Source organism: Sebastes umbrosus, chromosome 12 (genome assembly GCF_015220745.1).
Source record: "Sebastes umbrosus isolate fSebUmb1 chromosome 12, fSebUmb1.pri, whole genome shotgun sequence".
NCBI lineage: Eukaryota > Metazoa > Chordata > Actinopteri > Perciformes > Sebastidae > Sebastes > Sebastes umbrosus.
This window is the reverse complement of record NC_051280.1, coordinates 4,568,302-4,595,161: the sequence shown is the minus strand read 5'-3', so window position 1 is coordinate 4,595,161 and position 26,860 is coordinate 4,568,302. Positions and strand designations below refer to the sequence as shown.

Here is a 26,860-nt window from a genome sequence, read left to right as displayed (position 1 = left end):
CTAACATATGAAGGGCATTATGAGTACAAATGTGTTGATACTATGCATGTAAGGCGAGCCTTAAACTATTTGCAACAAACAAACATTCACTATAAAGATGTAAAATTTAACGAAGTTTGGTTAATTGAGTTTTGTCAATAACAAGATAATGACATAAAAGACCAGGAGAGTGATTCAAATATAGAAACAAATACAGCCTCTGCAGACACTAATGATGATGAGTTGCTACATGATAGACAACAGCACGGTATGTTTCATGATACATGTCTTGTGCCTGTTGATATTGGTCAGGAAGTGCTGGATCAATATTTTGATATGACATTAAATCTGGCTCCAGCAGAAGGGAATAACCCTGTAAAACTGCTTACAGATCAGTCAAATGAAGCCAAATGCTTCCCAGTTTTGTTTCCACAAGGAAACAATACATATCACAAACACAGAGAAACACAACTGACATTGTCACGGTATTTAAATGCCAGAATTTTACATGCAGGTGGTAGGTTTGCCCAAAATATAGGCTACATCTTTTATGCACAGTACATGTCAGAAATTCAACAAGTTATATCAATGTATCCATAGCTTTACAGAAGGGCAAAGGAGGTGGTGCCTCAAAAGTATTTGATGATTTCTTAAAAGATGAAGACTCTTTAAAAAAGTATTACAGTGTGATGATGGGTATCGATTTCTTCGACCTATTCGTGGTACTCCAGCTTTTTGGCAGGGAGCACAACGTGATTTAGTGGCTTGCGTTCGACAACTAGGTATCCCGACTTGGTTTTGTTCATTTTCATCTGCAGATATGCGATGGAAAAATCTTCTGCATAGTATATTGAAAAAACAGGGTAGAACACAAACAGTAGAAGATTTAGAATGGGCAGAGAAGTGTGAACTCTTGCGTTGTAATCCTGTTACTGCAGCAATAATTTTTAACTTTAGATGGTATTGTTTTTTAAAAGAGGTACTGATGTCTCCATCTCAATCAATTGGAAAGATAATGGATTATTTTTATCGTGTAAAGTTTCAACAGTGTGGTTCTCCTCATGTGCATTGCTTGTTTTGGATTGAGAATGCACCACAGCTTGATAAAAATGCAGATGACGAGGTATGTCAATTTATTGACAAATATGTGACATGTGAATTAACCTCACAACATGAGCCATTAAAAGGACATTGTGACATCTGTGCAACAGCATTCTAAAAGACATGAAAAACACAGTTTGTCGGTTTAATTTTTTGCAGCCTGCATCTGCTCATACATTTATATGTTGCACTATTGAAGAAGATTGTGAAAAGAAATGTACATGTAATTTGACACCATGTGAATGTGTAAGTCTATCACAGACTTTAGATGATAAAAAGAAGACAAGGGAACAGGCAGTAAAGATTATGAAAGCCGTCAAATGAGAATGCAAGTGATGGTAGTGTGGAGCAATTGTTTGATAGTTTAGGGATAAATCAAGACATTTTTGATGCTACATACAAATGTATTGGAAGAAACACATGATGTATTAAAAAGGACAGATGAAGTATGGATTAATCAATACAGTAAGCCATTGTTAAAATGCTGGAATGCAAACATGGACATGCAGTATGTGGCTGATGCATATGCATATCATCTCATACATTTCAAAAGCAGAAAGCGAGATGGGATTATTATTGGGGAATGAAAATAGAGAAGCAATCAAACAGGGCAATGTCAATGCTAAGGATGCATTGAAAACATTAGGGAGTGTTTATTTACACAATAGAGATGTTTGTGCACAAGAAGAAGTGTACAGATTGACAAATGTGCCTCTGAAGGAATGGTCACCTAAAGTTCAGTTTGTACCAACAGGGGATAGTACTGTGAAAATAAGTTTGCCATTAAGTGCGTTAAAAAGAAAGGCAAACTCTCAAAGTCTTACCACAGATGACATGTGGATGACTACTTTGGTGGACCATTACAAGAATAGGCCAAAAGATGCTGTTTTCAGTGACATATGTTTGGCAACATTTCTATCACAATATCGCCTTTTGTCAAAAAGTGAACAGTCAAAATAATGATATTAAACTGAACAATAATGTAGGTTTTATTCTTAAAAGAACCAGAACACAACCTGCAGTTGTGTGTTATGCACGCTTTTCTGTCACTAAATGTCCAGAAAAATATTACCATATTTTTTTGCAGTTCATGCCGTATTGTGTTGATACAGAGTTGAAACCACCAACATCTGAAACATTTGAACAGTTTTACATGAGTGGTCATGTTAGACTTAATGATGGATCTAGACAGATGTTGAAACGGGTTGTTGACAAGAATAGAAGTTTGTTTGAAGTTGATGCAGAGGTATTGGATAGTGTACAAGAGTATATTGATAATAATGGTGTTTTAGAAGACGCGTGGTGTGGTGTTAGCTGTGCCCAGAACAGGAAATGGAGCGCCTAGAATGTGAACAAGAGCGCAAAGAAAATGAAAAGGTAGACGTGGAGCACATAGAAAGTATTCCTGATCTCGCAGTTAGCAATCAACAAGTTGCACATTTGGATAAATCTAATAACATCATGTGCAGAAGGGTTGAAATTAATTTGTTCCCTGAATGAAACACAGATGCGCTACAGTATGAGGCAATGAGGTTATTGTCTACAATGTGTCACCATCCTGATGACATTTGTGTATCGTTAACTGCTCCGACTGGCATTGCTGCAAACAATTTACATGCTTCAACGATTCATAATACATATAACATTGGCACAAACGTGGAATTACCTTACACACCTTTGGGTGAGGAAAAGATCAATAATTTGCGAGCCAAATACAGTAATTTGCAAATTTTAATAATTGATGAAATATCCATGGTTGATCATAAACTGATGGCATATATTCATGGAAGATTAAGGCAGATCAAACAAAGTGGTGATTTTTCCCCATTTGGTAATGTAAGTGTGGTTGCTGTTGGAGACTTTTTCCAGCTACCTCCAGTAGAGGGGAAGCCATTGTATGTTGAAGATGTAGGCATTAACCTAGATAGATTGAGGACACGTTCAAAAGAAACGCCATTGTTAGCAAGTGACAGAGTTGTTGAATAGGTGTGAAACTGGTGAAGAGAGTTCATCTTTACACATTTTCCCCACGAATGCTCAAGTTGATATTCATAATATTGAGCAATTATGTCAAACATGTCCAGAATATGTTGAAGTAGATGCTCAAGATTTTGGACATAATAAGAAAAACAGGCAAACTTGAGTTAATGGATGGACATCATACCAAGGTGTATAATACATGTTTAGCTGAAAAGATTGTTCTTGGGGAAAATGCACGTGTAATGTTAACTAAAAATGTGGATGTGAAGGATGGACTTGTTAACGGGGTAAGTGGCACAGTACCACAGGTACCACCTTCTGCACATATAGTTGTTGCAGAAGGTGGTACCTTTCCTAAAACAGTGTATGTTCAATTTGACGATAATCAAGTTGGTGCTGAGGAGAAAACAATGTGCAAATACCTCTACACTTATTGTTCCAGAAGAAGAGGCTTGAACAGGTACATAAGGTACAGGGAATTTCTGTTGATAAAGCTGTGGTGTCACATAAGATATTTTCTGCAGGACAGGCATATGTAGCATTAAGTTGTCTCAGAAATTTATCAGGATTAATTATTCAGGACTTTGAAGATAAGGCCATCTATTGTAAAAATGTTCACCAAGCAATTCAGTGCATGTGTAATGGGAATTTTCATATCTGAGTAGGCCAAAGTTAACCATGTACCTTTAGAGAATCTCAGGGCCTCACAGCTAGTAGACCTCGTCACCATAAGCATTAAAACAGTGACCCGACAGTTTTATCTTCTGTAACTGTAAACAACAAAGAGCTGAAGTACTTGTTATGTCTTGTGATGCTCTGTTGTCTGTTCTGTGCCGACGTAATGATTCACTGATGTCTGTTCTGTGCACTTATCTGTGTGTTATGCTTTAGTATGTATAAATGCTGACTACTCGTGTTAAGGGCTCACTTGCCACAGCCCACTCAGGTGGCTGTGTTCATGAGTCCATCTGTAGATGCTTTTCTTATTAATATATGCTTTTTTTATTAAATTTACTTGAAAGAGAAGTTGTGACCTTGGTTTGTATCTTGTTTTAACAGAAACTGCCAACACACATGCCACAATTTTTATTTGAAAATTGAACAGGACACAATTTGCACACACACAGTTTTACTGTGTTTATGATGAATGTCCAAAGTTTGTTGAAACACGTGGAAGATTTGACCATGTGTACAAAGCATTTGCAGCTTGACTGTATTGCTGTTAGAGACATGGCTACCTACTAATTATTCCAAACACCCTGTACACATCAATGCATATACATTTGATAGTTGTTCTCAAAGTGAATCATACAGTACCAACAACACCAAATTGGTTGCTTTGAAATGCCAACAACATGGTGATGTTGGCATGTACAGTGCAGACGTTTGACATATAACATTCTTAAAGTGCCAGACGTAATTTTAGAATGTTTAGTGTACAACTGTGTGACGTACAACATAGTTATAGCAGTCATTTACAGACCACCATCTCGTCCCATGTTTCTATTTAAAGAACATTTAGGCAAGTAACTAGATTGGCCGGATCCAATAAGTAACACAATTGCTGTCAGAGATTTCAATGATGACGACATCTTGAAATCCTCAATAGTCTCCAAATTTACAACACACAAAGGTTATGTTCAAATTGTCACAAAGCCCACAACAGAGAAAGGCACGTTGAATGACCATGTGTATGTAAAAACAACACAGTATAAAGTAGAATCAGTAGTGGTGCCAACATATTTCAGTGACCATGAGGGAATTGTATGTTCTTTTAAAAGTACAGCTACTAATGATGACATAGCATAATAACTTCAGACTTGTAACAGCTGTAGGTTTAACTGTTTACTATCTGCAAGTCTCCCAACTGTGCAAAATGCAGCCAAAAAACTTTACAATGTGTAGTTTAAAATATTTTGTGGTGGTTTTTGTTGATATTTATAATTTTTAAATTGTATTCCATTCTATTTCTCTATTATGTTTCCTTTATGAGTTGTTCAATTCCATTACATCTACAGTATATTGTATTCTATTTTATGCATGTTTCCTTTATGGATTGTGCCTCATTTATCCGGCCATTTCCCGCATAACTCTACTGTATAACATTACAAATCATCTTGTTTATTTTTCGGGGGCAGAGGGAACTACTTAATATTAAAAGGGAAATTGGCTGAAATATTGGGTTTCAAACCGGGGGTGCCATTTACAATACCAGTAACCCCAAATTCTAGGAAACACTATACTGCACCACACCCTGCCGACATTCATGGCGGATGTTATAATATATTTGTTTATAGTGACATTGTAGGTTATCAGCTGGTGGGTGATAGTTATGTACCGCTTCTCCGCTGTATAAATGTGTCGGATGATGTTCGTCGTAAGCCCACTCTAACGTATGACAAGCCGCACTACACATCGCTCTCCAAATCAGAAATTGATGATATAGAGATCTCATTAAAAGACGATCAAAACCAGTACATACCATTCGTCCTCCAGTCGCACCACTGAATAAAGAAGTTTTTAAACCATGAGTCAAATTCTTGACGAGTGACAGGGTAAGGGTGTAATCTTCATTCTTCACGGTCTCTGGCTGCTATTACGCTCTCCCTATCTTCACAAACACTGAGGAAAATGAACTCGTCTGAGGGTCTGATGAAACGATCTGCTTCAACCCGATATATCTCCGGGCCCGTAGCGTTGTTCCACTTGGACACAAAGTATCTCAGGAAAACCAGGCTGATCAAGGTCTCGGCAGACGACAGAACAAAACAGTTTCTAATCTTTAACAGACAAAGAGCCACTTCATTTTTCACCCTCTGCATAACCATCGCATGCACGAGTCCGTATAGACTCCGTAACTTTGCCATCATGATATCTAACCGTATAAACATACCTATTAACCCCCTCGAATTCTATCTTTAATTCTGGCGGCGCCCCGGTAGTAAGGCCGCTCTCCTGATGTCCCTTTTTACGAGGTGCCCCATCCACTGCTGCTGCATCATCCAGTATAGCACTGGTACACATACTTATAGGGTCGACGGTCTTGGTGAGATCACCGCATCTGAGAAATGCCATGACTATACAGAATCCCTTTGGTGTTTCTATAAAGTGGTGTATACAATTCATAATCAAGTGAACTTTGATTATGTAAGTAGTAAATGAGGTACACTAGTGATTTACACATTACATCCACCAGGGGCGCTAGTGTGCATGTGCACCCTTTTGGTGTTTCACACCCTCCTCTTCCTTGGGGGAGGTGTTAGAGTTTTTAGAAACTGCAGGGAAGTCCAAATAATTTATGTGCATGGTCAGGACAAATGGTTACAGGAGATCTTTAATGTGAAAAGTTCTCTACTTTGGCAGGGGGGAGTATTCCTTTCCTTCACACTAGTTGATCAGACAAATCTAAGTGTGAAATGTTGTAAGGAAACCAGCGCTTTCTCTTTCCCAAACTCTGTGTCTCTTTGGTATTTAAATTAAGAAGAAAGTGCTTCTTTGATGCAGGTGTTTGTCTAAAAAGGAACTTAAAAATGGTATTACTTTTTATCAAGAAAGTAACAAAAGTGCTCTCCACTCCAATCCATCCACTGGAGGGGTTAAAATACAGGAGATTAGAACATGAAGAAGCATGTCTTATTTTAAAAATACTGCAACATCTTAAAATGCTGTAAACATTTTCACCAGAAACTATAGTCGTTCTTTTTTCATAAAACAGTGTTGGGAGATAGACGTGTAAGGTTTTAGCTTACACATTTTATAAAATATAAGTAAATCAGTCCAGTGAAAGCATTAAAAAGTAAAAATACTCATTGCCTGATTTTTTTTAAGGTCATGAAAAAATATACATATATATTTTTTGTCTCTAACATAAAACCATATTATCTAGTATTAAGGAACTGGAAATTTGTATTTAAGGAAAACAGTGTATTGTAGTGACCTCACCAGGTCTTTGGGGACAAAGAGCAGCCTACAAGGCAAGGAGCCTTAAGACAGGCCTACATGTAAGATCAAAAGCCTGATCAAAGGAACAAAGACTAACCGCCAGCTCCTTGAAATCTCCCACCTTGGTGGGAGATTTCATTTGAATCCAAACAGGGGTCTCCCATTGGATGAGGCTAGCAGGAACTGTGGGGTCTTTCCGGTGACACGCCCACAATCTCATCGGAGATATAAGCAGAGCGCACCTTTAAGGACGCCCCTTTCCATTGCGATTTCATTTGCTCCAGAAGGTACCAACACTGCAGCGTTCCCCTTTAAACCTAGCCACAGTTCCTGACCTCGCTGGACGAGTTAAGCTATTGTTGTGTTCAGACTTTCAGATCCTCATCCCTGCAGAAGGAAGAAATGGACCCTCGTTCTTCACCAAGAAAAAGACGACCGCCTTTTTCTTCACCGAGTTAACCTTGGCTGTTTTCCCTCCGCTGCCACACGGAGAACCAGCCCTGCCGTTCATCAGCTGACAAGCATCATAACGGCCCGTTATTGTCCAAGCTTGCGCAACGCCGCCGGACCAATTAACGGACGATACAAACCATAATCGCTTCGGAGAAGCGACCCAAGTAAGAGGCTTGTGTCTGGGCAGAGACTAGTTAAATTGTGTGTTACAATAAGTTTATAACTGTTTATTTGTGTTGAATGTACGGACCGCTGAGTCCGCTTGCTTTGCTTTGCTTTGTTTACTGTTGGCTCCACGCCGTGGGCATTTCCTTGTTAGCTTCTGCCACCACGTTAAAGAACATAGTTGTATTTTATCAGTTAAAAGACCAGCGCACGGCCAACGAACCTGAGTTCGCCTGCCGAGCTTCTGAGTGATAATAATACAGCTATTACATCTTTCTCGCGGCAGTTAGAATTCCGTTTACTGTGTTTACAGTGCGCCCCGTGCCGTAGGTTTTCTTGTGCTAGTTTCTGCCACCACGATTAAGATCTGTAACTGTACTCTATCAGTTAAAAGACCAGTGCACGGCCGACGAACGTGAGTTCGCCTGCCGGGTTTCTGAGTGATAATACAGCTAAGTCTTTTTCCGTGGCAGTTAGAACCTCTTTTGCTGCGCTCTGAGCGCGCCTTTCTTTCCCTCTTTTGCTAACCCACACACACACAATTTACTGGCAATGTGGGGACTCACGTTCCCGTTTGTGCGTTGCCTTTAATTTTCGCGGCGTCGTCCGCCATTAGGAGTAACCCCTCACGTGACGTAACCACTTGCGTTGTCACGTCCACCTCGTGCTTCCTCTTGACACGCACGCACGCCTTTATGTTTGTTTGATTCTAGTTTAGTGCTTAGAGCTGCCTTGTAGGATATCCATTTGTTTTCTGATTATTGTTGATTATTAATTACTATTGCTTAAGTACTATTGATTATAGATTGATGGTGTTAGAGTTTTGTTGATTATTGATTGATATTGCTATATTTAAATAAATTGGTTTTACTTTAAATAGAAGTTGTCTGTGATCATTGTGCATTTGTGTTGTAATAACAACTGGTTGTGAGAGTCAGTGCTCGGATTGACCCTTCACCGTTCATCTCTTAAATGTAAAGTAGTGTTTAAATACTGGCATTTGGAGTGAACAATCCCTTTTTGAGACTGCATTAACGTTTTGGTTATTGGTCCCTAATTCCAGGGTGGTGCCCCGTTCATTATTAATGTTTATTGATAATTTGTATTAATAATAATTCTATGAATATTATTAATTAATTCGCTAGTAACCAAACCTGTTCCCTACACCAAATCCCTACAGTGGTCATGTCTACCCTGTTTTGTGAACAGTTTTGTTTTTTCGTTTGATTGAAAGACAACTTATAATGAAGTAAATGGTAACATTTGCTAGTCAGTATATTATACATTTTATACAAGGTGAAAAGGTATTAGTATGACATACAGTATGCAAGGTTAAAAGTATTTAATTTTTTATTAAAGTATGTGTATCAAAAGCCTTCATCATATAAGTGGTGTATAACAATATATACATACTTCGCTAAAGTTCATGTCATCGCTGACGTTGTTGCTGTTGTATTTATTCCTAGATGTAGTGTTAATGGAGCAGCTACAATGTTAGCATAGCCTAGCACTGATCGATCCGAACTCCATTCAGAAAACAAGCATTTTAAAAGTTGTTTGCTTGTCGTCTTGCGGACAGACCCGACAAAGCATGAATTCAGACTTTTTACTAATCAGCATCATTATGTAGTTATTTCGGCACACTTTTCATCCGTTTACAACAACATTGCTGCAGTACTTATGCCTAGATGACGTTATGTTGAGTGTTCATGGAGCAGCTACAACGTTAGCATAGCCTGGCATTGATCGATCTAAAAAAAACAGCTGCCACAAACATCGTGGGGGACATTGTGTTCAATATAGCCAGAAAAACCCTGTCAGGAAAGCAGGAGGGAAATGGACTGGCAGTATAGCTGGAGACCACTGAAAAGACCCCCCACAGGATATGGGCGTAACCGTCCACTGTCTAAAACACGTGAAACAGCAACTAAAAAACTCAGAGGTGCCAAAAAGAAGTCAGCCACCAAAGGTAGAAGAGCTTGGATTAGAGCACCGCTCAAATGCCCTGGGTTATTGTCAAAAACATTTTTAGGTTAAAATCTGTGAAAAATATGCTCATCCATAATCAGTTGGAAGAGTGCATGAAGACAGAACTGGATCTGTTCACCGTGCCGTAAACTCAGACTTCCATTGAAAAATCAACCTTTGTTGAAATCCCACCGATATCGGCTGTAACAGACATCGTCCCTCTGGAGTTTTACATGTCGGCCAGCGGGGAGGATTACTTTGACCTAAATGACACCTATCTGTTTACGCATGTGAGGATTACAAATGCTTATGGTACAAACCTGGCTAACGACGCCAATGTGGGTTTTATAACCTATCCAGGATGCACCCTTTTCTCAAAGGTGGATATAATGTTGGGGGACAGGCTTATAACCCAATCGTCCAACATATATCTATACCGTGGAATAATTGAATGTTTGATTAACTATGGAAAAGATGCACTGGATACACAGTTTAGCACAGCTCTGTTTAGTAAAGACACCGGTAATCACATGGATGATACATCGTTAGAAAGAGACAATCAGGGGTTGGTGTCAAGAGGACAGTACACAGCAGACAGCCGCATCGGCAAATTAATTGCCCCAATACATGCAGATTTGTTTTTTCAAGAAAAACTATTGCTAAACGGTGTGGATATTTCTCTGAAATTGAACGACTGAAATCCACACAACAGACAAAGGTCCATAGCATAGATTGATACCGCTAAATTTAAATAAACGGGTTTAACATTTAAATAGCAGTTGTCTGTGATTATTTGTGCAATCCACACAACAGACAAAGGTCCATAGCATAGATTGATAATGCTAAATTTAAATAAACGGGTTTAACATTTAAATAGCAGTTATCTGTGATTATTTGTGCATATGTGTTGTAATAACAGCTGGTTGTGAAAGTCAGTGCTCAGATTCACCCTTCACATCATAAATGTAAAGCAGTGTTTAAATACTGGCATTTTGAATGAACAACCCTTTGAGACTATATCAACGATTTGGTTATTGGTCCCTGATTCCAGGGTGGTGCCCCGTTATTAATAATTGTATTAATACCAATCATTTTTATTGATATTAGTAATTAATATTTGCTAATAACCAAACCTGTTCCTACCAAATCCCCACATTTGGTCAACAGCTCACACACTTCACGCCCTAAACTCTGTACAGCAGGCGCAGACGTACACAGTACAAGGAAACGCTATACTGTAAGTATGACGATGCTGTACCGCACTGTGAAATGAATAGTATTACAAAAGATTTAGAAATTAAAATGCGCTAAGAGGGACTGTGTAATTAGGTGTACTTACAAAGCACCCGGTCTAGTAGTTAGTTACCAAAACATTTATCTCACAGTTACAACCCCACAGTCATTTTGGAGATACGCCTTTATTTAATCACCAAAGACATACAATCAGAATGATCTGCAATGCATCATCTCACACAAACCACCTCCCCTCCCCAGCAGACAAACGACTGGTCAGCTCACACACACACACCCTAAACTCACCAGACATACAATCAGATTGATCTGCAACGCACCATCTCATACCACCTGCCCCCTGGAGACAAACGAATGGTCACAACATATGCCCTGTTCAGACCTGGTATTAACATGTGTCCTCAGTGATCCGATCACAAGTGGACAGCTTTAGTACAGGTGTGAACGCACTCAAGACGCACGGATCTTTCAGACCACATTCAGAGATGGTCTGGGCCACATATGACCACATTCTTTTAGCAGTGTGTAGTGAATGTGTCCTGGGCCACATGAAGGTCCACCTACTCATCTGATGTCCAGCTGAGATTCGCAGGATCACCGCGCCCCTCATGTGAATAAACAGGCAGACACGGGCGCTTGTCAGCATGGAAACGGCCTCTGTGCCCTACTGTATCCTGTCGGTACAACTTTATTTTATGAAAATATATATCTACAGACTATATGACTAGGCACGCAAAGTGCATTATTATCATACTGTTGGAGATGTGTTGGTGTTTTTGTTCCGCTGCTTTGCGCGGAGCTGACCCACGCCCGACAAACCGGCAGCCTGTTCTCCCACGCTTCTCTGGAGCGCTGTACCCCGCTGTTGTCTGGCAAAAGCAGCGGTGCCAGCGGCGCAGAGGTCTCCAGGGGCCGCCGTACAATAACCTTTTATTTTGATGTACCAGAATTCACGAATATGTAGGATATTACAACTAACATTCATGTAATATTACGTCACAACGTCTGCTGTATCAGCCGTATGTTTACTACGTGTTTATTTGCATATATAGCGGGGAACTGAGATCGGATCACAAGTGGCCACTGAAGACGCATTCTAATGCCAGGTGTGAACAGACGTACCTAAAGCTGTCCACTTGTGATCTGATCAGTGAGGACGCATGTTAATACCAGGTGTGAATAGGGCCATAGAGACGATACAGCGATCCACTATAACACAGACAGACAAAAACATGCTCTGTCTATTCCACATCTTTAGATGCACAACATTGTTAACTTTTGTTTACAACTGTTATTACTAATGTGTGTTTACGCATTGACAAATATATCATAATAAACCCTAACCTAGCTCACTTAGACATGCTGCTGTGAGGTGTCTGCTGTTAGATGCAGCATATTTATATAGATGGTTTGTATTAGGAGAGTATATTGGAATGTTAGTTGTTGTTTGGGCCTTCCTGATTTAGAGCTGGGTCAGAGTTGAAGAGACATCTGGTCAAGGTAAAGATATACCAAATGCTAAGTCAGCAGGGTCCTGGGAGGCCTGGGTCAGAGTTGAAGAGACATATGGTGGCAAAAAAGAGGTGTTTCTATTTTTATTTGTCCCTCTCCTAAAACCATATGAGGAAACTAAGTGTTTGACCAGAACAAGCTCGGTATTTAAGGAGCTGTCTGTATACGTTCGAGAGAGTTTTTCTCATTATTCGGCTGGAGGCTCTCCAAGTAACGTGTTACTTGTTTACGATACTGAACTTATTGTAATAAATTTGTTATACAACTAAGACAGTGTCGGCGGAGTTTCTCTTCAAACATCTTCAACTGCATCAACACAGAAGATACAACAGAACTTGGCGTCACGAATTATCAGGACGTGTTTGTGGCTGCGGCGCAGCTGGACGCAGCCCTGCTTTCCTCCTCTCGTCCTAGGTGAGCCTACACCGTTACGCTGTTTGGGGGGGATGAGGTCTGACTAGTGCTGTCCCTGGCTGTGTTGGTTTTTGGCCGCACCGACATGATTCTGTGTGGGTGAATATTTGTCATGCTGTGTTGATGTTTGCGGGTGAAGTTCCGTTTAAATTTGTCTTATTCTCCATTGTTTTACTGCGTTGCGGGCAACGCAGTAGGGGGGAGTGATGGTAGAGTAAGAGTTAAGAATAAAAAGTAGAAGGGAAATGTTGTGTAGAGGGTAAAGGCAAGGAGCCTAACAATGAGTAACGTTAAGTGAGTTAAAAAACTATGCGGGGTTAATGAAGAAGAGCGCTCATAAACTTCTTAAACCATAAGACGTGTAAATTAACCGCTGCTTGAAAGTTGAATAAGTGGAATTTAAGGAAAAACCTGGTACCAGGTGTATAACCAGGAATAAGGATTAAAGGAAGCCGCAGATTTGGATAAAAGCCCTCTGGGAGGCGGTTTAGTACGGGCCTAAAACCTGAATATTACATTAGGTGAGTTCAGGTCGGTTATAAGCGAATAACTGGAAGTGTAGAGGAAAATATTTGTAGATAGACGCCCTCTCTGGCGTGGGCTGACGAGCCACGACTGATGCCGTTTTGTCAGATATTCTACACTTCAAAGGTAGCAAAATTTAGATATAAGGAATAAAAAGGAATAAGGAAGCGGCAAAAGCATGCTTAAATAGGACAGTATGAATGAGTCGTCTTTAGAATAGATTGTTGATTGTGATTTTGGTTTTGGTTTTGTTATAGTTTGTGTTTTCGAAATTAAAGTTAAGTATATTGGCAGGTGAAGGAACTGGCCTTCTACCTCCGAGAGGTCAAGGCCCAGTTACGTGCTGGTTAATCTTGTGTGACAAAGAGAATTTCCAAACAGACGGGTTAAAGCATAATAATACAATTTATTCCGAACACTTAATGTTGCATAAGTAAAATAAAAGAGTTTACAGATATCTGGATCCAACCTACATGTCCCTGACAACATACAGTGCATGGGTCAGTTCGTGAAGTCTGAACCCCGAGCTATCCCTGATCCAGCCTATTCATGGTTTACACAATATTAATATTCATGAGCTTATGGCACGTGATGTTTCTGCTGCATGTCTTCTTCTTGGTTATCTCTTTCTGACTCCTTCCTCCCTTTGGCCTTGAAAAAAGAACAGAGCATGCCATCCTCCCTGTCCTCGCAAACACTTCACACACAACAAATCCAACAATCAGGTTATTGTAGGTCATTGTAAGCACTTTTGTACATAATAAATCCAACAGACCCTCTTTTGAACTTAACTAAGTTCACCTACAGATAATGTTACATACAGATATATTTATTATAAGCATAGATAATGTTACGTACAGATGTATTAATTATAAGCATCATCACACAACCTCTTCAGGATCAACATCTTCACTATCCCCCACCATTTCCAGGAGACCCTGTCTCTCCGCTTGGAACATGGCCATCTGATAAGAAGGAGGTGCATCCGGATGCTTTCGTTGCACAGCAGAAATAATCACGCGCTCAGTGAGGTGGCGAATACATGGAATACAGCAACAACCGCATAATACTAAGCATGCACACACAGCAAGGATTGAGGAGAATAGAGATACCACCATGGACTTCCATTTCCCAAAGGTACGGTCTAACCAGTCGTTAATGGGGCTGTTGATACCTGAGTCATCGTGCATGGATTCAGACAGCGTCCGGAGCCCCTCTAGCGCCTTAGTTACAGTCCCGTCCGGCGCTGTATTGTTAGGGATGAAAATACAACATGAGTCTTGGAACATTGAGCATACACCGCCTTTCTCTGCCAGCAGCATATCTAATGCCATTCTATTTTGGATCACCATCAGTGACGTAGGAGCCATTTGTTCAGCTAGTCCGGCAATTGCATCACGGGTTAGATTAGTCAAACGGAGAACATTATAGTGGATGTAGTTAATGCGGTCAACATTTTTGTTAGGAGTGATAGGGATCAGAGCACTTATTATAGGTATGTTTTCAAAACCTGCAGCTATTTGGTCAGCTAGTTTATATTCATTAGGGGAGCTACCTCACTACATCATTCTTTATAATCTTGGTTTAGCCTTCCCCCCCTTGTAGCCCACACCTTCCACCCTGCTTCTGAGTGAAAGCATTGTCTATTGTTAAAGAGTTACTTGTGATTAGCCAGTTTTAGCAGAGTGCAGAGGCGAGGATGATAAGTAATGTATCTAAACTAGTACAGTCTGTGCTTTCCCAGGTTATTCTTTATCCTTTTATCATGAATAACTAAAATGGTAACTGAAAACACGAAAATACATGAATTGCATTAAGATAGTAATATGAAATGAACGAGGACAAGAGAGGTAAACACAAATGCTACAGCAAACGCTACTAGCAGTTTGTCGTACTGCATGATGCTTCTAGTTTGTTTTCCTGCGCGCAACTGAAAAACTTTTATCTGGGTGATCCTATTTTATACTGGTTTGGGAAAGGAAGTGAAATTTCTCTCTGGTGGATTCTCCCCACCCCTGGTTTCTCTTTTTTATCTATTTTTATCTATTTTTGTCTATTTTAGCATTTATTCTAAGCAACAATTTTTAATACAATGTGATATATAATGTTTTTCAAAAACCACCTAGATGAGTCCACCTAAACAACCATGTTAGCCTGATTTAACTGTAAATACAGGCAAGACCTTGTAACCTTCTTTCCCTTATGTGTATCTCATCACAGTCACAGTTTATACAGTATATGAAAAATAAAAAATTATACGTGACCCTCTTTTCACGTAGCCTGGGCTCCTTGTGGGGCTGCCTCCTCTGCTTCAGGTCCTGTCCGCTGCTGGAGCACTGTGTTAGGTGCCACCAGTTGAGTCCTTTTCCTGCAAGCTGCACAGCTGTTGCAGTTCTGGCCAGAACCTTGTGTGGGCCTGTCCAACGTGGCTCCGACCACTTCCTCTTTAACACCTTCAACCAAAGGTGTTCCGGGGGTCCGGGGTCAGGTCCTGGAACGTCCTCTGTGACAGGGGTGACAGGTTTGTCACCTGTATAGGAGAGAGCTGACACAAGAGCATTAGCCTTCAAATAGTATGGTCTGTAACCGAGGTCAGGAAGGGGAGAGGGGTTTTGGGACGGCCCTGGGAAAGGTCGGCCACACGTAAGCTCAAATGGTGTGAGTCCTGTGATTGTGGATCATACACAGTGCCAAATTTGTGTTGTAGTCCCAGAGCCTTTTCAACAGATTGCAGGTCTTTATTTTTGAAATGTGAACCATTATCTGACCTGATCAATTTAGGAAACCCATGTTTCGGAATGTACTCATTCACCAGACATTTAATGACTGATTTTGCGTCCTCTTTTCCCGTAGGGTAGGCCTCAACCCAACGTGAAAATGCGTCCATAATTACTAGGAGGAATCTTTTCCCCCCAGCCCTTACTCCCATATCTGTAAAATCCATAAAGATTTCCTGTCCCGGGGCAGTGGGAGAAGGATGTTGTCCTGCCCTAGGAGTGATGGTAGGTCTGATGTTACATGTACTACATACGTCACACTTAGTCAAGAAGTCAGTTATAGTAGCATGTTTCCGGGGAATCCACCAGTGGCGGAGATCTCGTAACATCTGTTTGTGGCTTTTATGGTCAAGTCCATGAGTCTGAGTCAATATTGAGGACATCCAACAGGGGGGCATAACTATTTGATCTCCGTTATACCATATACCATCAAACTGTTCTATAGCTCCCTTATCTTCCCAGATGGTTCGTTCTGCTGCTGTGGCAGATTCTTGAGCTTGTATAATGGAGAAATCAGTTATCTCAGAACCGAGATCTGCTGTGGTCATGACCATCATAGTAGGTAAATACCCTGCCGCCTTTTTAGCGGCTGCATCAGCTGCTTCGTTTCCTATACTCTCTAAGTCAGTGCCCTGACTGTGTCCTTTCACTTTGATCACAGCTACCCTCTGTGGTAACTGGATTGCTTCCAACAACTCTTTCATCAACTCCTCATGAGCCATAGGTTTATTCTGACTAGTCTTAAAACCCGCTTGCACCCAGCCAGACATATCTCTGTGAATTGCATTGCACACATACGCAGAGTCTGTGAAAATATTCACTGCCTTCCCTTCCGCTAACCGCAGAGCACAAACTACAGCCGTAAGTTCTGCTGCCTGAGCAGATTGTTTCCCATCAAGAGGTAACACATTATATGTCAGCCTTTGGCCTTCATATGTAAATGAGAAAATGTCCTGTAAATGATCTGCTAAGGGCAGGCAAAAGAAGGTGTTAGCCAAATCTATACATGTGAAAGATGTATGGGCTGGGGTGAGCATCGAGAGAGCAGAGTGGGGGTTCGGTACTGGAGAACAGGAGTCAAAACCAGCTCATTGATGGCTCTTAAATCATGAGCCATTCTGTATGAGCCGGAGGGTTTGATTACTGGCAAAATGGGAGTGTTCCACTGAGAGTAAGATTTTCTTAATACTCCCGCCTTTATCAGTCCTTCAATCGTAGGGGAGATACCCTGGGCTGCTTCCACTTTATGCTTATACTGAGGTCTCCAGATAGGGCAGTAAGTCTTCATCTCGAAAGTTACCGGTTCCATGCTGCACCTGCCAACATCAAAGGGGCCCGTAGACCACAGTGAGGAAGGGAGAGTTGCCAACATGGAAGTGGCTCCTTCGCCATCTAACATCTCCCTACCGTGGTGGCGTGTTAGTAACTCATGTTTGCAAATACCTGACACTGCATTGTAAAAGGAGAGTCTATATATGTTAGAGGATGGTGAGATTGAAACCCCCAAAAGGGAAGTGGGAACCCAGTCTGTCAGAGCGACTGCTGCTTTAACCATGGGGCCTAAGTCTTTAGCCTGATGTTTTGGAGCTATGGCTAGGGACACATGGGGAACAGCTTCTTCTGACATGCGATACCATTGTTCTTGTGCTGGGGTTAGTTTTACTGCGGCTGCTACTCCTGCTGGTGCTATATAAACATCTCTTACCCCTATCCCCCAGGTTGTATCTAACAGGTTCTGTTGGAACTCATCTTGATACATAAGATCATTATTTCTGTCATAATTCAGAGTGCAGTGGGGAGGATCGGGAACAGGGAGGTAAGGGTGTAGAGCCCTAATCCATGGTTGCCACATGTTGTAAAAGTCAATCAGAGGGTTTCTGTCGGCTAGCAGGGCCCAATATATGTCCGCACAGGGTGGTGGGGCATCAGGTGAGGTATCAGGACTCAACATGCACATGCGATCAGCACTGGAGGGCGAGGAGCACACCATTTCTTCTCCTCCGGGGAAACTCACTATCACAGCTTCTGGTGAACAATGTACAGAAGCCCCCAGTGCTGCCAAAACATCTCTTCCCAGGAGATCACATGGACAATCAGGTGCATACAAAAAGGGTGCTCCATCACCTGTCTCCCAAGCCGGACAGGAAGGGGAACAGTAAAAGGCAGTCTTTGTTCAGTGCCGGAAAATCCCAAAACGGAAACATAGTGAGAGGAAAGGGAACACATAGGTTCAGCTAAGGTGGAATAACGTGCTCCCGTATCCACCATGAACCATCTTCGTTTTCCGTTCACTGTCAACTGGAGACAGGGCTCTGCCAGCCCCTGTCCCTCCATCTCCGTCGGGCACCCCTATGGGAACATTCCTGGTGTATATGGACCAGGTGGAGGTCCCTGCGCAGAGTACCCGCTGTATGCCTGCATTGGAGCTAGCTGTTGGTTTGGTGGAGTCTGTATTGCTGGCTGATATGACTGCTGTGGAGGCCCTCTCATCTGCTGTTGTTGTTTCTGAGGACAGTCACGTGCCCAGTGATCCGGGTTTCCGCAGATGTTACAACTGCCTCCTCTTGGTTGGGCATACCTCCTCCCCCTGCCTCCTCCTCCTCTCCCTCTGCTTCTATTCCGTCCTTCATGATAAGGGGGCCGCTGATATGAGGGCTGCTGAAAAGGCACATGATACTGGGGTGGATATGTAGCCTGTGGCTGGCCCTGCAGTGGATCAGGATTCTGTGGCGGGGCTGGAGCTGGTGCTACATTTTGAGCCATCTGGGTATCTTTTTCTTTCCCTCCCTTTTTTTTTATCTGTCGCACGAGTCCGTGCATCTGCCAACTGTAATTTAGTCAACTGAGCTACCATCTCTTTTAATGACTCATTTTCCTCTTCCTCCTCCTTGGTTTCTGCATCCTGATGATGACAGAAATGTGTTTCCCATCTTGATGATTTTGCCCCTGCCATATCTGGATTCTCTTCCATCTTTCTCTTAACTCCTTCCGGAGCATGTTTTAACAGAGCTAGTCTGAACAGAGACTGCTGTGTGTCTTTATCTGGGTTCACCCCCGTAGCCCCCACCCACTCTGTCTTTGCTCTTTCTATGAACGTGCGTCCACTCTCCCCTTTCTTAATCTTAAACACCAAGCTGTGGAGCTTACCCGCTGGTATGGGATACTTTTGTCTAATAGCATTACCAAAAGAGGTAGCGTAGGGGTTAAGGGGGCTTCTATCTGACACCTGGACTGTTCCGGCCGCTGTTTCTAATTCTTTCAGTGCCCAGGCCGAAACTGAGAAACCCAAAATAGCCCTGAGATCACCCATAGCTAAAGTCTTCCCTCGGGTCTTGTTATACAGGCTCGTGAGCCACACTCCGCCTCCCTCTTGAATTCCTGGGAGGAGCTCACTCAGTGTTTGAATGTCACTTAAAGTGAATGGCTGATACTCGTCTCTACCGTTGTTTTTGGCGACAATGGGAAACATGCCAACGCACTGACTCAACTGTTTGTCACCTTTGTCTTCGTACTTTCCATAAACTTTACGTGACCTAGTTTTGGGGGGTGTATATGGTGTCGCCTCTTCGTCCCCACCCTCCCGTCTCCAATGTATCCCTCTTTTGGAGTGCGTTCTCATGGTTCCCTCTATAGTGACAGGAATATTTTTATCTTCATCCTCATCACTCTCCTCTACTGCTCCACCATCCTCGTCATCAGTGTCCTCATCTACCTCTCCACTAGTGGGAACATCCTGATACTCTGCACGGGATATCTCTGTGTCTCTCTGTATCCAATCACTTATGTCTGGACTCTATGTGTGGGGTTTAGGGGTAGGTTGAGCTCTCCTTTTTACGTCTCTATTACGCAAGTCTGGTGGTAACAAGGCTTGTCTTAACCTGAACTGTTCAGCCTGATCTCTCAGTTCTTCCCTTAGCCTGTCTATTTCTCTGGCTACATCAGACCCACTACCCGCCTCTGAGGCTGAACCTGCTCCTTGTTCTCTTTCTATTTCCTCTTCTAATTCCAAAGTACCACCTAACACTTGAAACAATGGTGCCATAACTTTGTTTGTATGATTACTGTCCCGTGGGGTTGGTACCGGACTAGGGATAGGAGGAGGATAAGGAGGGGGGTTGGGATGTGGGCCAGGTGGGTACTGCTGATGGAGTGACATGTAATGTGGAGGCTGGCTAGTATGTGGGTTTGGAGGTGGGGGAGGTGCGCTAGGAATGGGTGAGGGTTTCACTAGTGGTTTTGCTTCAGCGGTTTCTGCGTGGGTGGCTTTCGTCTGGCTGCCTAAGGCTGACAGTGCAGCCATCTGTATCACATTATATTTTACCAATATACTTGCCAACTTGTCTTCTTCCTTCCTCAATTTCCTCCTTACAAACATATTTCCCTTTTCTTTGTCTTCTCTTGCTTGCAGCAGCTTTCTATGAACCACCTGTATTAATGCTCTCATTACTGGCATAAATTTGGCTTCACTTCCCGTGGCTGGAAAATGCCCTTCCTTCACTGTCATGTTATACCACTCATCTAGGTCTTGTTGGAAATATATCATGATAAAACTGTTGTTGTGTAACAAACTTAATTATGTTGTGAGTTTAGCGAGTTTGGTGTTAAATACTAGGCTTAGACTGTCTACAGATAATTGACTAATGTAAGACGGGGCAAGAATGATCACCTGGATTATCTCGTGATGGAATGTTGAGTGGGCCTGTACAAAGAGCAGTTGCAAGGTCAAAAGGGCATTGGGGGTAAAACCGGAAGGGGGAAGGGACAGGATGTTCGTGCAGACCCAAGGTTGTAAAAGATGGAGTCAGACATAGGATGGAAAAGTATTGGTTCTGCTAAAAGCCTGACCCCTCCCCCAGGGTGAGCCTGCTGTGTATAAAGTTAAATGTATAGCAGAGATCGGGGTTCATTCTCTGCGAACTGACAACCGTGTTGCATGGTATCAGGGACACATTGATGAATCCAGAACTTCTGTAATAACTCTGTGCAACTTTGATGAGTATATCTTCGGAATAAATTGATACTGATTATGCTTTAAACTTACTTGTATTTGTTTATGATTTACTCTGAGCTTGCAGCTGCTTAGAAGATAAACCAACACGCATGAAGGTGACGACTCCCTGAGGGGAATTCCTTCAAATTGGTGACCCCGACGTGATCTTCAGAAAGAGTGACGCGAGCCAGAGACTGGACGACTCAGTGAGAGAGAGAATAAGGGATCCCTGACTACAAGGCAAAAGGTAAGCAGAACCTGTTAAATCAAATCTGCATATTGGCATAGGCTCTAAATTTAATCTCTCTTGCTGAGTAAGACACATCTCTGTTTATTTAAAAACATCAAGTTGCATAGTTAAAAGGATCTGGGATCCTAAAGGATCTGGGATCCGCTAATGATCTGGGATCTTAGTTAATAAGGATCTGGGATCCGCTAATGATCTGGGATCTTAGTTAAAAAGGATCTGGGATCCGCTAATGATCTGGGATCTTAGTTAAAAAGGATCTGGGATCCGTACTGTGGTGTTTGGAACACTAATAAACTGTATTGATAGTGTACATCAGAGGAAATTTAAAACTGCCTCAGATACCGGGCCAGCACCGCTGACGGGAGACCGTTAGTAGAAGCTTGTGTTGGTGGGATCTGTGGTGGGGGCATAACGACCCAATTACTCTGATATCACTACTGTTTGAAAACTAAAAGGAGGGAAGTTGCCCTTTTAGTAACGTCTGGGACGTTAGAAAAGCGTTTGGAACGCTGCGCTTGGAGCGCTAGAGTAGTGCGCTTGGAGCGCTAGTTTAGTAACGTCTGGGACGTTAGAGTTTAGTAAAAATAGCGCTTGGAGCGCCTGTATGAGTGTACATTAATAACTAGTATTCAGAGGAAAATTAAAACTGCCTCAGATACCGGGCCAGCACCGCTGACGGGAGACCGTTAGTAGAAGCTTGTGTTGGTGGGATCTGTGGTGGGGGCATAACGACCCATTTACTCTGAATCTAGTTACTGTCATAAACTGAATAAACCTGTGTGAAGTAGTACTGGACAGAATGGACGGAGAATTTGACAAAGATTGGGAGGAGAAAGGCGGTTGTAACAAAAGTGGGTTAACCTTCGGCCAACAGTGGGCGAAAGTAAGGACAAATGTGATATGCACCTTTGACCCAAGGAAAAGGGCAGAACGAACTAAGGATTTGGATGACTGGTTCAAAGGAATGATAGAAAAAGAGGAGTTTCCCAAAGAGGACTCTAAGGCAGCTGTTACCCTGGCAGTTCGAAAGACCATATCAAAGCAGCAAGACGATTTGGCTGAAAGTAGAAAACAATTGAAAAACAGCAACATGTTCACACGAGCAAAAGCAAAAAAATTAGTAGAACAAAAGGCCAAAGCTCTGGCCAAGGTTAATGGTGTGTATCTGGCCTCAGTGACTGAATTAGGCCATCAGTGGTCTTCAAAAAAGGAAAAACAACAGCCTAAGACAGAGAGTACTCTGTACCCTAAACTAGGTGATTATCCTGACCCATTCCCCGATCCTCCCCCCATGCCACAACATCAAATGATAATGAGAGAAACACCAACTACACCTCCCCCATATGTTGACAAAGACTTCCCTCCCCCACTCCCTCCCCCAGAGACTGATGAACCCGACCCTCCAAAACCTATCGTGACTATCCAAATGCCTCTGTTCAAAGTAAACGGGGATCTTCTTCTAACCATAGTCTGCCCCCAAGATACAAGAAGTAGAGAAGATTTAGAAAGAAGGACCCGGCTCCTAGAAATAGGCCTGCTAGGGTTAAACAGAGTGGGAAATCAGCCTGGGGTTGTGGATCTAATGGGGGAGACAATCTCAGAACAGAACTTAACATCTCCCATATCACCACTGATGGTCGTCCCCCCAAGCAAATCCTCTGACCCTAAGGGTAGGCGGGTAGATGAAGAAGAAACTGAGCAGGGGAAAAGAAGAAGAAAGGAAGAGAAGGATGAAAAGAAACGTAACGAGAAGGAGGAGGATAGAATGTGGGAGGAAATAAGAAGAAGAAGGATAGCGGAAGAAAGAGAATTACAACAAGACTTAGAAGAAGCATGCGGGAAAGACGAGCATAGTGACGGTGGTGACTCATCTGACACTATGAGTCTGTGTATGAGGACAAGACCCCTGTATACGTCCAGCAGGGAGAGGGAGAGATCGATGAGGCAGGATGAAAGAGAGAGGTCAAGGAGGGAAGATGACAGAGAAAGGGAAGATGGTAAGGAACAGTTTCATTGGCAAAGGTCTGGGGAAAAACCACAACTGTATGAGAGAGGAAATAATGGTAATGACGAACCTGGTATACTGTCTGGACGATTTACTGCCCAATTAGACACCGATGGTGGGCCATTACATGGGTATGAATTGAGAAAAAGAGGACCAGATAATAAAGTAATGAAGAAATCCGCACAACATATGCTCCCAATAGTCCAGGGTACAGGTGGCCCTAGATATCAGCCATTTGGGGCTGGAGATAAAGGGGCTATTTTGGCTTTAATGCCCGAACTAACAGAAGGAGGAGGAGCATGGTTAAGAGCATTGGACGCGCAGACTCGGGGTGTGGAACTCTCTATGGGAGATGTGAGAGCACTTATGGGCGGGGGAGGAGTGTCAACATGGGTTCAAAGAGAATTAGAGGAAGAAGCAAACACCACTCGAGTGAATGATGACAGACCCTGGGCAAGCTATGCCACTCCTTTAGGGGACAGTATAAGGGCAAAATATCCCATACCTGCAGGAAAATTACATAGCTTGGTCTTCAAAATAAAGCCAGACGAATCCGGAAGACAATATCTAAATAGGTGTAGAAAAGAATGGGCAGATGCATCTGGACATAATCCAGATAAAGTAAATCACCAACACCCATTCAGGGCTGCAGTCCTAAAGTATGCACCCCACGGAGTGAAAGACGCTATGGATAATAATCCCGATATGCATGGGGCTGATGTGGGGAAATGGGAAACACACTTCCTACATCATTGGAGCAAACATGAGGATAAGAAAGATAGTGAGATGGGGGAAATGAGGGAAATAGTGGCACAATTAGCGAAACTACAGTTAGCATCAGCTAGGGACAGTGCTACAGAGGATAAGAAGAACAAAAAACAGAAACAAATGGTGCAAACACCTGCACCTATCCCACCTCCCGCACCTGCCCCACTTCCAGTTTCACCATATCCGCAATATTACGCACCCCAGCAGTATGGCCCCCCACCACCTGCCCCGTTTCAATATGCACCTTATCAGAACAGACAGGGACAGAATAGAGGAAGAGGAAGGGGGGGAGGACGAGGAAGAGGAAGAGGAGGACCCCATGGAGGAGGAGGTTGCTTCCTATGTGGAAGCCTGGATCATTGGGCAAGAGAATGTCCCAGCAACAACCAGCAGCAGAGTCAGGGTGGGCCACCCCCACCCCCACCCCCACAGGCTCCCAACCAGCAGTACGCACCAGTTCAGGCTTCCCTCTATCAACAGCCCCCACCCTGGGGACTATAGGGAAGCCTAGAAAGCAGAAAAGAGCAGGGATTGGCCGAACCTTGCTTACAATTAACAGTGAACGGAAAAAGAAGATGGTTCATGGTGGATACCGGAGCCCGGTATTCAACCATGGCAGAACCACAGTGCCAACTATCCTCTCACTATGTGTCTGTTTTAGGGTTTTCCGGCCAGGAACAACAGTTACCTTTTACGGTACCCCTCACTGTTAAAAATGGAACTCAGAGTTTGATGCATTCTTTTTTATATGCACCAGAATGTCCTAGAGATCTTTTGGGAAGAGATGTGCTGGCTGCACTGGGAGCTTCAGTACATTGTTCCAAAGAAGGAATATCAGTGGAATTCCCGAATGGACAAATAGTACACTGTTCCGGGTCAGCAGGGAAAACACATCAAATGATGTTAAAAGAACTATCAGACCCACAGAACATAGAACCCATGGCTGAGATATATTGGGTTCTCTTGGATGACCCAAACCCTCTACTGGTCTTTTATCTACAGTGGCAACCATGGATTCGAGCCCTTCATCCCTATCTCCCCATTCCTGATCCTCCCCACTGCACACTAAATTATGACAGGGAAAGTAACTTACAATATCAAGATGAGTTTCAACAGCAGTTAGCTGATAAAGAATGGTGTTTACAGGTGACAGACATTATAATAGGACCACAAGGGGTGGCCGCTGTAGTGTCTCTAACCCCAGAGCAAACGGAATGGTACCGTCTTTCAGATTATGCTGTTCCCCATATCTCATTAGCATTAGCTCCAAAACATCAAGCAAAAGACTTAGGAAATATGTGTAAAGAAGCAGGGCACCTCACCGGATGGGAGGAAACTACATTAAAGGGAGTATGGGTGGCTGACCAGGGAAGACATTACAAAATATCATATTTTGGGACCGTAAGGGGAAGATGTGAGAATGTCTCGTTGCAGCGTCATCACGGATGTGAAATGACCGATGGGGAAGGAGCTACTTCCATGTTGGCTACTCTCCCTTCCTCTTTGTGGTCTACAGGACCATTCGATGTGGGGAGATGCAATATGGAACCAGTGACCTTTGAAATGAACTCATACTGTCCCATTTGGAAACCACAATACAAACATAAAGTAGAAGCAGCAAAAGGGATCTCTCCTACCATTAAGGGCCTAATAAAAGCAGGGGTGTTAAGAAAATCGTATTCACAGTGGAATACGCCCATCCTGCCGGTAATAAAGCCCTCTGGATCGTATCGAATGGCTCATGACCTTAGAGTCATAAACAAGGAGGTGTTGACTCAAGTCACACCAGTGCCCAACCCCCACTCTGCTCTCTCAATGCTCACTCCGGCTCACACCTTCTTTACGTGTATAGATCTGGCTAATGCTTTTTTCTGTCTACCATTAGCAGAACATTTACAGGATATTTTTTCATTTACATATGAGGGACAAAGATTAACCTATAATGTCTTACCACAGGGGTTTATCCTCTCACCCTCTATTTTTAATGAAACATTGAGACAACACTTAAAAGGGTTGGAACTCCCAGAAGGATGTTTTATTGTACAGTATGTTGATGACTTGCTTGTGGCAGCACCCTCGGCCGAGGTGTGTCTATCCTTAACGCATGCGTTGTTGTTAAGACTACATAGTTGTGGCTATAAGGTCTCTAAAGAAAAACTCCAGTGTTGCAGAGCGCAGGTATCATTCTTGGGAAGAATGATTACAGCTAAAGGCACTGCTATGTCACCTGCACACAGAGAGTCGATTTTGCATCACCCAAAACCACGAACGGTGAAGGAAATGTTATCATTTCTAGGTCTAACTGGTTATTCCAGACAGTACATTCCTAACTATGCAGGAGACACACAGTTACTAAGACAAATGGTAACTATGGCTGGGATGAGGAATCTTACTGCAGAACTGGAATGGTCGCAAGAAGGGGAGGAGGGGTTCATCAGACTGAAACAAGAGATGGCTGAGGCGGCTGCTTTAGCCCTCCCTGATTACTCCCAGCCCTTTCATCTTGACGTTTCGGAACAGCTCTCCACAGCACATGGTGTTCTATTTCAGAAGCAAAGAGGGGACAGGAAAGTACTCTATTACTGCAGTATTTTACTGGACACACCAGAGCAGAGAGCTAGTCCCTGTGTAAGATATGCAGCTGCACTGGCTAAAATAGTGGAGAAAGTGGGTCATATCGTCATGCACCACCCACTCCAAATTCTCACTTCCCATAGTACTGTAGCCTACGTTACATCAGCGTGTTTCACTCTCACTCCATTGCGACAAACCAAGATCTT

At 42.7% G+C, this 26,860-nt stretch overlaps 2 long non-coding RNA genes across 2 annotated transcripts; one reads left to right on the top strand and one right to left on the bottom strand.

Moving 5' to 3' along the window:
* Positions 1–28: 28 nt before the first annotated feature.
* On the bottom strand, positions 29–21,736 carry LOC119499411. The gene is made up of 3 exons (XR_005209394.1): positions 21,595–21,736; positions 16,836–16,839; positions 29–40 (listed from the first exon to the last, which is right to left on the bottom strand). It is a non-coding gene; the product is annotated as an uncharacterized LOC119499411 (long non-coding RNA).
* Positions 12,847–26,860, top strand: LOC119499412. Its single transcript, XR_005209395.1, has 3 exons — positions 12,847–12,860; positions 14,016–14,025; positions 26,669–26,860. It is a non-coding gene; the product is annotated as an uncharacterized LOC119499412 (long non-coding RNA).